Source organism: Monodelphis domestica, chromosome 2 (genome assembly GCF_027887165.1).
Source record: "Monodelphis domestica isolate mMonDom1 chromosome 2, mMonDom1.pri, whole genome shotgun sequence".
Classification (NCBI taxonomy): domain Eukaryota; kingdom Metazoa; phylum Chordata; class Mammalia; order Didelphimorphia; family Didelphidae; genus Monodelphis; species Monodelphis domestica.
In genome coordinates this window covers 63380547-63396252 of record NC_077228.1, presented here as the reverse complement: position 1 = coordinate 63396252, position 15706 = coordinate 63380547, and the positions used below count along the sequence as shown (strand labels likewise).

At 34.1% G+C, this 15706-nt stretch overlaps 1 pseudogene; it reads left to right on the top strand.

Annotated features, from left to right (window-relative positions):
* Positions 1-7375, top strand: part of LOC100618655 (40S ribosomal protein S7-like) — a 126645-nt pseudogene extending 119270 nt beyond the window's left edge.
* The last annotated feature ends 8331 nt before the right edge of the window (positions 7376-15706 follow it).

The window sequence follows — 15706 nt, the reverse complement described above, 5'->3', positions numbered from 1 at the left end:
TATTTCATTTTTCCTATGGGAGAAAACAACTATATAAGCTCTTAGACTTGGGAATTGTATTGATTACCTTGTTTTATGGAACCCCCAAATTTACCTTTATTCCTTGGGAAATTGCTTGCAGGGAAATCCTAGTTTGACCCTTGTCTTAGACTGAAAAATAAACCTCTAAGTACCCAATGCTCTCAGACTAGATAGAATTAGTAGATATAATTAAGTTTTAAGTACCCTTTTGTTTTAGAAGTTTCTCCCATTGTATCTAGGCTTCTCCCAGGGAGTCCAGATCCAAGTTGGAATCTTCCTTCCTTGTTGTCCATGTAAGCCAATCAATTGTCCTTCCTGTCCTTTGTTCCTTAAAGGTATATAAGTCCCCAAGTTCTTCATATTATTGGAAAATCCTCTTATGAAGTACAATTTCCCCAGACAGTGATCCCAGAGTCCCAGAGCTTGTCTCTGTGTGGTATTTTGCCCATGACTCTGTGTGGTGGCCTATAGAACATGTTTCCTTGTCCTGATTAAAACCTTGTTCTTTCTAACTACTTTGGTGGTTCTATGTTTTTCAAAGTTAACAGTATCAATTGGTTTTGATGAAATGTTTTAAGATAAAAGAAAGGGGTCTATGAGGAAGGTGATATACTGGTAAATAATTGTAGGGCAAAATCCAAAAGGCATCAATAAAATAATTAAAATGAAATTATGAGGATTAAAAATCATAGATTTCTTATGACTATTGTATGCAATGATGATGTGATTCTATGTTGCTTGTCCTACCTCACCGGAAAGTGAAATTTATACATGAGCCCAAAGGTCAATGTCACTAGAAGATTCTCTCTGATGATTAACTGTTGCTTCTGCCCTTAATTTTTCCCATTAGCATGAGTTATAGAGGAAGTAATATTATGATTCCCCAATGTCCAAGAATCTTCATTTAATGGTGAATTTTTGGAAATTTTACAGAGAAGAGAATATTGCTTCAGTAACTTGTTCATACTAGAACATAGGTCTTTGGATATCAAGTTCAACATAATCTCTACAACTCTCCAATTTCAAGTGTAGGTTAACAGATGACAATTAATGAGTATTTAGTGACTGTGATGTCCTTATCCCTGTGAGAAGCTGAGAAGTAGATACAAAAGCATTTCCAATGAGGAAGAAAAGAGGATTCTATTTAAAGAGATCAAGGTATATTCTTAAGCAACACACCAACCAATTCAGGTTTTGTTTTAAAATTTTTAAGTGCAAAAGATCCAAGGAAAGGTGATTAGCTGAAGAATAATGAAAAGAATAGCATTAAATTCAATTAATTTAAACTCAAGTCCACAGTGATTAAGCAACTATACATAAAACACCAGGGAAACAAAACCAAAAAGAAAGAAAAACTCACTAAGTATGCTCCTAAAAAAATAATAAGACTTTAAGGCAAAAGGGTACTTGGATATCTAAAGAAGAAATTTCTGTGACCAAAGGAAAGGGGCCTAGAAAGAGAGCAGTGATCAGTATTTTTCTTGTGGAGTATATAAAGGATAGTGTGCCAGATGTGCCCTTTAACTCCAGGATGCCAAGGCTGCAGGAGGAAATGTGCATGCCAAAGTAATGGAAGAAGCAGCCACATTTTAATGAGGGAAATCTGATAAAAACTCAAGAAATGGAATTAAAAGACTGAAAAGTCTTAAGAAAGAAAGAATGGGCATAAGCCTCTCTCCCACAAACTTAAATAACAGTGAGATTAATAAAGGCAGAAAGAAATATATTAAAAATTCTTTTTACAACACAATGAACAAATGTTTTAAATAAATATGATCCCAGCAACTTTAGCCCAACCCCTGAAAAAATTAGGAAATGAAGTAGTCCCAAAAGACCAAAGATGGAAAATTTACCTCATCCACATTTTTAGGGTTTCCCTTCCCTCCAGGAGAGACAAACTGTTTAGGCCGATAACAAACTGGTTTCTGCTTAGCTTGGGTGGGCAAGAGACAAAAGAGGAATTTCAGGAATATCAAAGGGCCAGTGAACTAACATTTGGCTAAGTGAAGATAAACATTCCTTAGATAACAGCCCCCTCATAAATCTAAGAATTGTCCCCCATCTCAGCCCCCACATTCCTGTGTTAAGGTTTGTTTGTTAGATAAGAACTCTGTAATGTATATAATCAGTTCCTTAATGTCAAACCGACACAGTTTTCTGTTAGGGAATTCTGCCCCAGCTGATAGATTCTTTATTTCTCTCTTTTATTAATAAATTATGGTTCCAATAATTGAAATTCTAGGTGTTTGAACTCATTTGTGAAGTGTCCCACTTCAGAAATTCCATAGGTTTCCTCATAAATCAGAACAGTACAATATTCTAAATATAGTTTCAATTAAAAGACAATTAAAAGTTGTATCTTGGAATTTCTATCCCAAACAACAAATATTGCAAGCAGTCAGAAAAAAAAAGTCTAGTAGCTGTGAATGAGAATCAGATCAAGATGCCCTTGATTACCCTACATTTATGGGAAATCAGATAAAGAGATTGGCATATTATAATTCCAAAGGCAAAGGAGACCGGAGTATACACCATTAATAACATCCATCAAACCAGAAAATAATAACTGAGGGAAGCATGTACCGAATATAGAAATTCAAATGATTTCTACAAAAGAAATCAGAGGTAAGCAGAGCATTTGACTGGAAAATACTCTAAACAATAGAGATAAAAGAAAGATAAACAAATCAAATTACCAACAAAAAAGGTTAAATAGCAAATTAAATCTTTCAAATTCTCTCATGAATTCTAACCTGTTTCCAGGGCAAAACATGACTGCCATTTAAAAAAAGAAATCTGACAGATTTATAGAAAAGAACAAAGAGATCAGAAAAAGACAAAAGGATATGAATTGGCTAATGATTTGAAAGTGGCTGAAATAGTAGGGAGAAATGAAGGATAATGAATTTAATGATTATTCCATGAAGTAAAACTCATGTTTTCTTCTAAGTAAATTAACTTTTTTCCTGAAAAATAGAAACTTGAGTAGGGAGAGGAAGACAAAGAGACAACAGGAAGTTTGAAATATAGATGAAATACAGATGAGAACAGAAAAAAGGATAATAATTTCTTTGATCTTCTGATAAGTATTGGGGCTGGAACTGTGAGAAAGTAAAATAAAAAGAGTAGGGATCAGACTTAATGGAATGTAGTGGGAGATGGGATGCTAGCCTTGTTCTACAAGGGTAAATGAAGGATTGCTATCCATACAAATTACCTAACAATGAATGACCTAACATCCAAATCTTGCCTACCTGTTTTTGTATGGCTTACTAGTTAAGAAAAAGTTCTATGTGTAAACAAATTCTTAATTCTGGTCATGCAAAATGGATTTTGGCTTACTACCTTATAAAGAATCAAAAAAAAAAAAAAGAGGAAGAGAAGGGGGTATTATATTTTAGGAGAAGAATAGGCATCTTAAGAGACTTGTTCCTCTGAATAAATGTTATGCTTCCCAAGACCACCTTTTACCTCAAGAGAAGATGTAAATAAGCTTCCCCATCATAGCTTTTACTAGAATTCAGGATGTGGGAGAGATTGCATATCTAGAAGGTAAGTTATACTTGTTAGAACAGGGGAAGGAACAGGTTCATAACAGATTGCCTCCCAACATAATACATATTTTTCTTCCCAAAGTGATATTTTTAAAGTAAGGCACAACAGAAGAATATCTTGCCAATAAACAAAACAAAATGGAAGGAAGCATGGCTGTAACACTGATGATTCACTAACAGTAGTAGAATAGATAAGGAATCTCAACTTTTGTATTCCAGAAGCCAGAGATATCCTAAGGGATATAGTATAAGTAAGAAACATGTAAATGTTTTGCCCAAGAATGGGAGAGATACAATCCAGAATTGTCTAGATGTGAGTAGATATAAGACCAAAGGAAATTAGTTTCTTGGTGTCAACAGTATGTCAACAAATATTTATTAGGTACTTACTATATGCCAGGCACTGTGCTAAGTTTTAGGGATACACAGAAAGGCAAAAAAAAAATAGTATCTACTTTCAAGGAACTCACCTTTTAATGGGGGAAACAACATTCAAACAACTATATCCAAAGAAGATATATACAGGTAAATGGGAAATCATTTCAGAGAAAAGGTGTTGTGGGGGAAAGAGGTGAATTCCTGGGGTTCGGGAAGGATAACTTTCTGCAAGAATGCAAGACTCCAAAACTTATCTTAAAAATAAAAATAAAAATTTATGAATTTAGAAAAGAATTCTCAAATGTCCAGGAGGATAGTACAGGTGGGACAGCAAGATGGAAGGTTGCTCCTTGGGAAGACAGCATGGATGGAAAAGCTATTCCCTAGACAACATCAATTCTGAGGATTTTATACTCTTTACATCAGACACTGTGTCATGGTGTGGATGTGATTCTAGAGTGGTAAACCCTCAGGCATTCGGTCAGGGGTTGGTCATCTGACTGGGGTCTGTCTGATAACATAGGGACTGACTCTCATAAAAGATTCTTTAGTTTTAGGGAACAGACAGATGTCTAAGATACAGCCCAATAGTACTGAGGTGTAGCCTGGAGGTGCATCTCTCTGTCCATCTTAAATCTAAATGAGGTTCAAAGAAGGATAATGTTCTCAGGGATGTTTTGGGTTAGTAGTCATGAGGATGCAAGGGAGCAAAGGAATTTCCCTGCTAATAGTTTGCCTGAGTTTCTGGGGGTACAATGTCCATGTCAAATGCACTAATATTAAGGGGGATTGGGAAAGGTTTCTTGCAGATGGTAAGATTTTAGTTGAGACTTGAAGGAAGTTAGAGAAGTCAAGTCGTAGAGGTGTAGGGGGAGAAAATTCTCCATATCAGGAACAACCTGAGAAAATTCACAGAGTTGGGAGGCAGAATTTCCATGGGAGGAATAGCAAGAAGGAAACATAGAGTGGAAGATTCAAGGTCACTGGATCACAGATTATATGGCAGAATGTAAAATGTAAGAAGACTCCAAAGGTGGGAAGGGATGAGATTTCTAAGAATGGTAAAAGCTAAGATTGGTTATTTCTTATCCTGGAGGTGAAAAGAGTCACTGGAGTTTTTTGAGAAGGAGAGTGACATGGTTAGATCTGCCCTTTAGGAACATCACTTTGAAAGCTGTGAGGAGGGTTGACTGGATCAGGGAGACACTAGAAGCCGGCAGACCTTTAGGAGAAAGAGGAACTACAAAGGAATGTCTCTAATGTTAAGAAGTTTCCAAAGGAAGGGAGGGAACTTTTTAACAAAATAATTTCTAGATGAAGAGAGGCAAGGGTTAAAAAAAAAGGAGGTGGGATATAGCTGAATGAACAAAAAAGAAAAACAAATAAATTAACAACTTAAGGAACATGGAAAAGGGAGAGTGTCAGAACAGATTAGGATCAGACTAATGCAAGCAAAACTAATCAGAAATAAAATATTGACTTAAAAGACGAAAGGGCTAAAATTAATTTTGTAGTAGAAAAATACAAACCTGCCAATCATATCATTAACTACGAATGAATTACATAAATAACACAACAAAAGAAAGTGATAGAAAGGATAAGGACAAAAACACATTTTGTTACATGTAAGAAAAAATATGAGAAACAAAGTGAATACAGATTGAAAATTGGGTAAAATGTCTCAGGTTGGGACTGCTAGAAAGTTCAGTGAACAGAGATCCAAGTCTGGAGATGGAAGGTTCTGATTTCAAATTTGATCTTGAAGCAATACCTAGCTATGTGATGCTGAGCAAGTAACAACACCAGTTGCCTGGCTCTTAACTGCTTTTCTGTCTTGGAACAAATATTTGCTACCGATTCTAAGATGGAAATTAAAGATTTATAAGAAAAAAAGTATTTTATATTTATATAAATTTATAAGAAAAAAAGATAATTTCCTCAAACAGTAACAGTTGAAATCATGCTATAAGGCAATGATTAATATTCATGTCAGGAGAGGCAGTGAAACAACATTATTCTATTTCCCATATTGAAAAAATGTATTTTTTTTTTAATTTAACACTCAGGGGTTGTGATAGAGCCTAAGGGTCTGTGATTTCCTCACTTTTCCTCTTTCCTCTGGGATTTAATTAGTCCCCAAGAACACAGGTTCACACCTTTAATAAAACTAGACTCTAATGGTTCATTCCTTTTTTCTCTAAAAAGTCTTTCATTCTGTCTTAAAATTGATATTAAGTATTTTTTTCCAAGACAAAAGAACAGTAAGAGCATGGGAATAGAAGTTAAGTGACTTGCCTGAGGTCACACAGCTATGAAGTGTCTGAAACTAGATTTGAAGATATTTTCTACTCCTTTATAAAGTCTCTGACCTTCCTAGTCTCAGTGGTTGTGGTCAGTTGCATTGCTTCCCTTATGCATACTACTGCTCCAAACTTTCTTCAGTGTCCAGATCGTGTACCTTTTATCAAAAACTATACAGCCATGACAAAGCTCCCTCAGGGAGTTGACGGATTTTATTCTGAAAACTTGTGGGTACGGTTATAAAATATATGTTAAGAATAGCACAGTATTAAAATTCATAAAAGAAAAGGAAATTGAATTTTTAAAAAAACATAGAAGACAACACAAGAATTCTAGGTGATTTTAATCATCTTCTCTTAGGGAGGTAGAAATCCAACAGAAAGATAAACAAAAAAAAATAAATATTTGAATAGGGTATTAGAAAATTACTTTTGAAAGATGGTATCTTCCTAAATGGAGAATCAGACATTAGAAGAGTAAATAAGGTCTCCTAGTCTGGCGCCCAGTGAAGGCTGTGCCATATTCTGTTCCAGCACCGAGATTGCGAAGCCCAATGGCAGGAAGCCAGATGAATTTGAGCCTGGTATTCACAGGCTCTCCTGGAGTTGGAGATAAACTCTTACTTAAAAGCTCAATTAAAAGCACCACATATCACAGTTGCTTAATGAAATTGAAGTTGTTGGTGGCAGAAAAGTTATGAACGATGTCATTTCAATTCTTAACTGAAATCTATTTAGAAGATCCAAGAATGGCTAGTTCATGAATTGGGGAAATCATCCAGTGGCAAGCATGTATGTTTTTTGTTTTTCAGAGGAGACTTCATATTAAGTCAAACAAGAAAAAGTTATACAAAATATTTGCAAAAACATCTCAGAAGCCATATTTCCACTGCTGTATATGATCCAATCTTTAAAGATTTTGTTTTTCCAAGTAAAATTATTGGTAAGAGAAACCACATGAAACTAAATAACAGCAGACTCATAAAGGTATATTTGAATGTAACACAAGAGAGTAATAAAGAATGAAATGTAGAAATATTTTCTTGCATTTATAAGAAGTTAACATGCAAAGATGTTAATTTTGAATTCCCAGAATCCCAACTAAAATATAGAAAAGGTTAAATAAAATGCATTTCAGAAACTAATAACTATGCTACTCAAATTACTTTAATAACTAATGTTTATTTATAATAATTTAATAATTAATACTTAATTTTAATAACCTAGAAATTAAATACCCTATAATACTTTTTTATATAAATATGATTTTAATACCTGAAACAAAGAGAATAATGGATCAATACTTATTATAGAAATTGATTTTTAAGAGTCTAGTATATCTTCAACTACAACAATATATGACCCTCAAAAATATTCCCTTATATTAATAACAGGAATGTATAGATAATCTAACATTAGGAAGCAATGAACATATTCAATCATAATTAACATAGGGAAAAACATGATTATTTCAATGGATATAAAATAATTTAATAATATTTTGTATTAATTTATGCCAAAAATCCTAAGAAATTTAGTAAAAGGGTCATTTTAATCTCATAAGCATAAATTAAAAATCCAAAGCTATATTTATTTATAGAAGAGAAACACTAGAAACTTTTCCAATAAGTACAAAGGTAAAGCAAGGATAAATCATTTCTCCATTATTATAGTTCTGGAAATGCTAATGATTGCAATAAGAAAATAGGAGGAAATTTAGAGTCACAAACATTATCTTTCAAAGAGGACACAAGTTTACCTTTTGTGAATGATGAATACCCAGATAACTCCATGTCTAATGAAAAAAAAAAATCCCTTAATTGAGGCAAGTAATAGTTTCATCCATGGAACAAGATAGAAGATAAATTTATAAAATTATCATTCTGAAAACTCACTATCAAAAACATAAAACTTGGTTGTATAAAGTTAAACACTTTTTTTTTCAAATAAAATTAATGCAGCATTAAGGATTAGAAACAAAATAGTCAATTCATCAAAAAAAAATCTTTGCTTGAATATCTGTTAAAAATCTAATATCTAAAGTATATGAGGAATTAGTAGAAATTTATAAGACAAAGAGTCTTCAAACAAAGAGTATCTATTCCTCAATAGATAAGTAGTCAAGATATCTAAATAGGCAATTTTCAAAAATGAACTATCAATTATCCACAAAATCTAAGATTGTTCTAAATCACCAAAAAGAGAAATGCACATGAAAACAATCCTGAAATTTCATCACATCTAAAATATCGACAAAATGACACAAGATAGATATAGTCAATGTTGGAGGGCATATGAGAAAGCAGAAATACCAAAAGAGTTTGTAGAGTTGTCTATTGGTCGAATCATTCTGGAAAATAATTTGGAATCATGCGAGAAAAGCTGCCAAACTATTCATACATTCTGCTCCATAGATCTATAGATCCTACCATTGGACATATATGTTGAAGACAGAAAGGTTTTGTTATCTCATAGAACAGAACACTCATATCTTTATTTTTTGTCCTAATTTAAAAGCATAGTGAAATAGAGTTGAACAAAACTGAAAATGTCTTTTTATTGTCTAGAACTTAGCTAAAGAAACTGTGGCACAAGTATGTGTGTTAAAAGTGACAATTATGAAATATTGGGAAGCTTTGTGCTTTGTTGTGGTAATGACCAATCTTGGAGCCAGGAAAGTGTTGAGTTTCTTAACCAACTTCCTTTTCTTGAAAAAGTGAGCGATTATGCTTTCTTTTTCCACTACAAAACATGGAACTTTCCCTTCTCACATTTTAATACGAACACATTATTTTGTTGTTGTTTCAGTTGCATCCAATTCTTCATGACCCCATTTAAGATTTTTTCAGCAAAGATACTGAGGTGGTTTGCCATTTCCTTTTGTAACTCTCTTTACAAATAAGGTAACCGAGGCAAACTGATTAACTCATGTGTGCAGAGCCACAAAGCTAGTATCTGAGGCTGAATTTGAATTAAGGTCTTCCTGAATTAGGACCAGTGCTCTCTCCATAGCATCACCTAGCTGCCCCATTTTGTGCTTACATTTTCTTTTATCACAAGAAGAAGACATTAGACCTGTGATTTCACTGATATAGGGAATTCCCAAATGAAGATAACCTCACACCCAAAGAAGCTTGGCATCTTCCTGAGTTTATCACCTCTTAAAAAACCCTTACCTCCTGTCTTACAGTCAATATTAAGCATTTGTTCCAAGGCAAACCAGTGGTAAGGGCTAGATGATGGAAGTTAAAAGTTAAAAGACGTTGAATTGTGTTGCTTTGAAATGAATTGAATTGAGAATAGATATAGAAGAGTCATAGAACATAAATTGAATTAGATATAGTAGATTAAAAGTACTTGGAATAACAAGCAGGATGGAGAGGATGAAGTAGTTAATGGGGAACCAGCGGGAATTCATAAGCAGAGAAGCAATAGCAGGAAAGCTGTTTTAGGAAAATTCACCTCAGTGATGTGAGGAGAATGCTGTAAGTACTGTGGCTGCTTCTTTAACTAGGTCAGGACTGAAGAGACACTTTGCTATTCCAAGAAAGGTCTTTTTTATCTCCTTCTTACTGGTCTACAGATCTAGTTAAACCCCACTCATTAAGGCTCCTCATATAAATGCTTTTTTTTTTCCCCCAACTGTGTCGTCAGCAGCTGTCTCTTCTTCCTCCTCAGTTACTCCTAGCAACAGATATGATGCACGAGTTATGCTATGGCAAGAGTACACTTTTAGAAAGAGACAATTTGAGAAATGATTTATTTATATTTCCATTTTTGACTCTTAGATATGCCATTTTCACTGAGCCTTTGTTGGTATTTCCAATTAAAGCCCAAAATAACTCTCCTCATTATTCCATTCCACTAGAGGAGTCATTCTCTGATTAAAAAACAAAAACAAAAAAGCTGAAATCTTCAAGAATTCTACTTCTAAACTCTGCTTATTCTTCTTGGAACAATATTTGACCTGAAGGGCTTTTTTTTTTTTTTTTGTAAATGGGATATAAGTATGGAAAGAATCTTGGACTAAGGTCCTCAGGGAAGGCTTTTTAGAGAAGAAAGTCACATGAGAGTCTTGAGGTAAGAATAGAATTGGGATAAAAGAGGGAGAGATGCTGATGATGCATATTAAACTTAAAAGTATATTATGCTTACTGCTCCCTGTCTCCAGGGTAAGCTGTTAAACATTTATTAGCACATCTCTGGGAGGGAGCACATTTTCATTGAAGGGAACAGTGTATCATCAATTAATTAATCAATTAGTTAACTAGCATTTATTAAGTGCTTACATAATAAATGGCAGGTGCCATGCTAAGTGCAGGGAATACAAAGAAAGAACAAAATAGCCTCTTCTTTGAAGGAATTCACAGTTTATTGGGGGAAACAACATATAGCATTTAGTACACATGAAATAAATGTTACCGAAGTAGTGAGTTGGCACAGTGGATGAGCACCATACTTGGTGTCAAATCAGAATTAAAATATTACCTCAAGAAGTTACTAGCTATGTAATTCTGGGCAAGCCACTTAACCTCTCTCTCAGTTTCCTCATCTGTAAAATGGAGGAAATAAGAGAACCTACCTTACATGAATATCAAATAAAACAACATGCATAACAATTTGAAAACCATGTAGCTCAGTCTAAATGCTAATTTTGTTTGGGTTCAGTGATCTTGCTTTTTGTTGTTGTTGTTAGTTGTTTTTACCTCAACCAAAATGGAAGTGAGACCACCATTTCATAGCTTTCTGGATTCCCTCTCAAGTCTTTTGTAAAAATGGGAGTGACTTTGGCAACTAGTCATTTTTCTCATGTTTTTAATGACAGGTTAAATGTTTTGGTCAGAAGCTCTACAATTTCACCCTTGCATCCCTCAAAACTCTTAGGTAGATGCCCTCTGGTCCTGATGATTTATTTACATTTAGTTTTCTCAATTAGGTCTAGCAGATCCCATATGTTTCTTCCATACCCATTTTAAAGGGGTCTTCTAATGATACACAGTTAATCTCTCTCTTCCTACTAAATTACCAGTGCCTTGGTGGAATGAAATATAGTAGATATTGCCTTCGGTCATGCAATAATGGAAACCAAGAGGTAGGAATACTGGCTTCCAATACTGATTCTTGCACACTCACTCACATACTCAAGATGTATGAGACTATCTACCAACAGTGTCTGTTCCATCAATAAATATAGGTTCAAATCACTACTAGAGAAATTTCATTTAATTGTTGACCAAAATAATCAGACTTAAGAATATTTTTTCTCATTATCATCTTGATCAAACTGATTGAATTAACTCTATCATGATAGTATTTTTAGTTTTTCTTTCCTTCATTATATAGGAACTCATTTTGTGAATTTTAATGCCAACAAATATTAGTAATTTGCATCTAATTGTCATTATATAGAATATTTTTCTCAATTAAAGACAAAGTTCTCTTTACAGGAAACATACATTGAGAAATGCAGGGCTTTGTTACTCAGATTTTCACTTTCTGTATAGATTTTCCTAAATGAAAGAAATGCTAAGGGGAATTAGAATTTATTGCTTCCCTAGCACTATAATAACAATAATGATGAATTACATTTTATATAATATAATCTATTTGATTATCATAACTTTAATCATCACTAGCATTTATGTAGCATACTAAGATTTGCAAAACACTTGATAAATATCACCTCATTTTGTCTTCACAACAACCCCAGGAGGTAGGTACTATTATTATTCCCATTTTATAGTGGAAAAACCTGAGGCAAACAGGTTTAGTGACTCAGTCATACAACTAGTGTGGAGGAAATAAGAGAATCTACTTTCCAGTGAATATCGAATAAAACATCATGCACTACAATTTGAAAACCATAAGGCTCACTCTAAATGCTAATTGTGTTTCTTTAAGTGTTCAATGATCTTGCTCCTTTTTTTATAGTTGGCTTTCACTAACCCAAAATGGTATTGAGACTTCACCACTTTGAAGCTTTCTGAGTTCCCTCCTGTCTCAGGTTGTAGTTGAACACAGGTATCTTTGACTCTGGGTTTAGTACTCTATTCACAGTAACATATAGCTATTTAGGAACTTCCTATTTATTTTTTAATTTAAATATACAATTTCAATTATAAATTTATTTAATTATAAGTTTTTAATTAATATAATTGATTATAAATTTTTATTCATAATTTAATTTTAAGTTTAATGATAAATAAGTTTTCAGTATCCAATAAGATACTTCTAAGTACCTGGATACCATATATCTTTATTTAGAAAAAGAGTACAGTCCAATATTATAGTCAAATTCTTGACTAAAAGACATCTATAACAAAGGTGAAATCTATTTTCCTTTTTTTTCTGACAATTAGCAATGCAAGCAAATTAAATGCCATTGCAGGACTGAGAGAGAACAATAAACAATGTACAGAGCCTTTGGCATATAATCATGAAATTCTGTAGATTATAAATTAACCATTGGAGGAGCCAACAGAGGAGTCTTAAAGTAGGACAATAACGTTCTAGAGAATATGAATGGATAATCTTTAATCCACTTAGTAATTCCAAATTCTAGGAGTTGAGGATTTTATTATGAAAACAGCAGTCCTGACAGATGGCTAATATGAGATAATTTTTATGTTGCTTGATATTTGCTAATTTGTGATCAGAAGATTCCAAATGTTGGCATTTATCAATATTTCCCAGAGCTTCTCGCCCTCTCCCTACCTCCTGCAGTATCACATGCTAAAGATATTCTCAGAACCTACCAAGTGATGGGATTTTTCCCCGGAAAAGCATAGCTTCAGATGAGCAGAATGAGCATGATGAGACCAACAAAACAGTCCCAAAGTAAGACCAGATAAATAGACTCTTCACAGAAATACCACAGGAGCATCCAGCAACCCTGTTATTAACTGCAAGCAGGTGCAAAGCAATTCAGGGTTATTTTTGGTCTTGCTCAGCTACTTGACTCAGAATCAGCACTGTAACACTCATTCTCATGGTAAAGAGAGGGATGAGGGAAAAGCTGACCCCTGGGAATAGAAACCTGGCACTTCTGAGGAGGTGAACACCTCTTGAAAGCTACGTGTACCATATCAGGGCTCTCCTTCTTGGTGAAATGATTGTCACCACCTGTTAAAGCATATATTCCAGGGCTCAGTGGCTTCCAATGACAAGTTTCCTTGGTACAGCTAGAGTTGGCAGCTTCCAACCTATCATAGTTACCCCTTCCCCGCCATTTTGATAGAGCAAGGGAGTCTAGAGGTCCCAGTAGCTGAATTTCTTTTTTGGGGTATTCTTAAACTTTGGCAATTTATGTTACTAATCAAGAGCTACTTAGGTATTTTTAAATATAGGGATGCTAGTTATTTTTTCTTGGGGGGAGTCCAAGACTGAGATTTATGAAGGCTAACCATCATCTAGAAGATACCTTACCAAAGAGAAAAAAAGAAAAATGGGCATTTTTTCCTGGTTGTGGCCAACAAAGGTACAATTCAATTCCATAAACACTTATTCTTTGCAGAGTAGTGAGAATAAAGATGAAAATGAAACAGATCCTGCTTTTAGGAGCTTACATTTTGCTTTTATCACTCTTGCCCCATACTAGAGTTTAGGGTTTAGTACAGGAATGGTCAATTACTTTGTTACTGGTTCATCTTTATGATCTTCCCTGTGTTGCAGCATTCTCCTTTCCCAGCAAATTATTTGTGACATTTTAAAAATTATTTTGCCAGGGAGATTTTCTAGGCCAGCCCTATAGCAATTGCTTAATTTTTTCTTTCTCTGTAAGATGTCCATTATTGTGGGAGATACCATCTGATGTACAGTGGGGCATGGGAATGAATCCATGGTTTCAACCTTTCTAAGCCTGTTTCCCCATCTGCAAAATTAGGTTAATTATATTTGTACTTGATTTTTAGGTAATAATATCATAAAGTATTTTGAAACTATAAAGCACTATTGAAAATGATGTCTCAGCATGATCTGGTCCAGACCTGGGTATCCCTCAGTGTGGAGACTTCCTCTGCACCTCCCAGCTTATTACATGTGATAACAGGGTTATTCAAACTGCAACCCTTTGTTTATCTTTGGCCTGATGTCTGATGACTCTCTCCATCAATATTAAAACTTTTTACCTATAAATAGCTCTCTATATATTAGTTTTTGTACTCCTAGGATAGATAATCTTGATCACAAAGATACAAAAGAGAAAAATCTAGTCAGGAAGGTTGACTAATGACAAATTTTAACTTTAAATTTGATTTTCTAATTGGAAATATTTTAAACTTGGGAAGGATGTGGAGTAGTAGAAAGTGTGCTGACTTTGGAGTCATGGGGTTCTAGGTAATAATAATAAATAGCTAGAATTTATATTATACTTTAAGGTTTGAAAAGTACTTCATAAATATTACCTCATTTGATCTTCACAATAACCATAGAAGTAAATTGATATTATTAATCCCCATTTTATAGATAATGAAACTGAAGCAAAAAGAAGTTTAAGTAACTTGCCCAGAGTCACACAAGTAATTGTCAGAGGCTAGATTTGAACTTAGGGTCTCCTAACTCCAGACCCAAGGGGCTACCTAGTTTCATAAAGCACAGCTCTATACCACTTACTAGCTATATTTTGCTAGATAAGTCATTTCCTTTCTCTGAGTTTCAGATCCCTCCTTTTCTCATTTATAAAAGGGAGATGATAGTATTTCTACCAAACATCTCATGGGATTGTTGTGAAGACCAAGTAAGATAATGTAAGTAAATCACTGTGTAAAGTACTGTGATATAATACAATGCTTTTATTTTTTTCCAGTCCTGTGATTTCATTGGTAAAGTCTCCCTTCACAAATAAATTAACAGATGCAATTTTTATGGGAAACGATGAAGAGATATGAGTTTCACAATCATCCACTGGGAAAGAATCAGAGCAGGTTGAATGGTTGGACTTATAAGCATGATCAATAGTGGTCCAGTGAATGCTTGCAAGAATTATCCAGGGGGGGGAACAAAGATGGTGGAGTAAGGCAGAGCAGCTCAAGGTCACCATCAGAATCCCCTCCAATCAATATTTTAAAAACACCACAAAATGAATACCAATAAGGAGACAGACAGATACAACTTTCAAGAAGAATTATCCAGTGATGTCTTGGGGAGTGAATCTACCCTTGACCCTGTAATGTTTCATTTTTTTTCAATGACTTGGGTAAAAGCATGGACAGGATAAATATCACATTTGCAGATGAAATAAAGTCAAAACACTGAATGATAGAAGAAAGACCTCAAAAGACCTTGGTAATGTCCAAAAGCTTTGGGCTAAAGATAATTTAAGATGAAATTTAGTAGGAATTAAGGTAAAATTTTATGTTTTGGTTCAAAAATTCATCTTCAGAAGCAAAATATGTAGGAGGCATAGATAGTCTATTTTATCTGAAAAAGATCTGGGGATCTTCATGGACATGGATT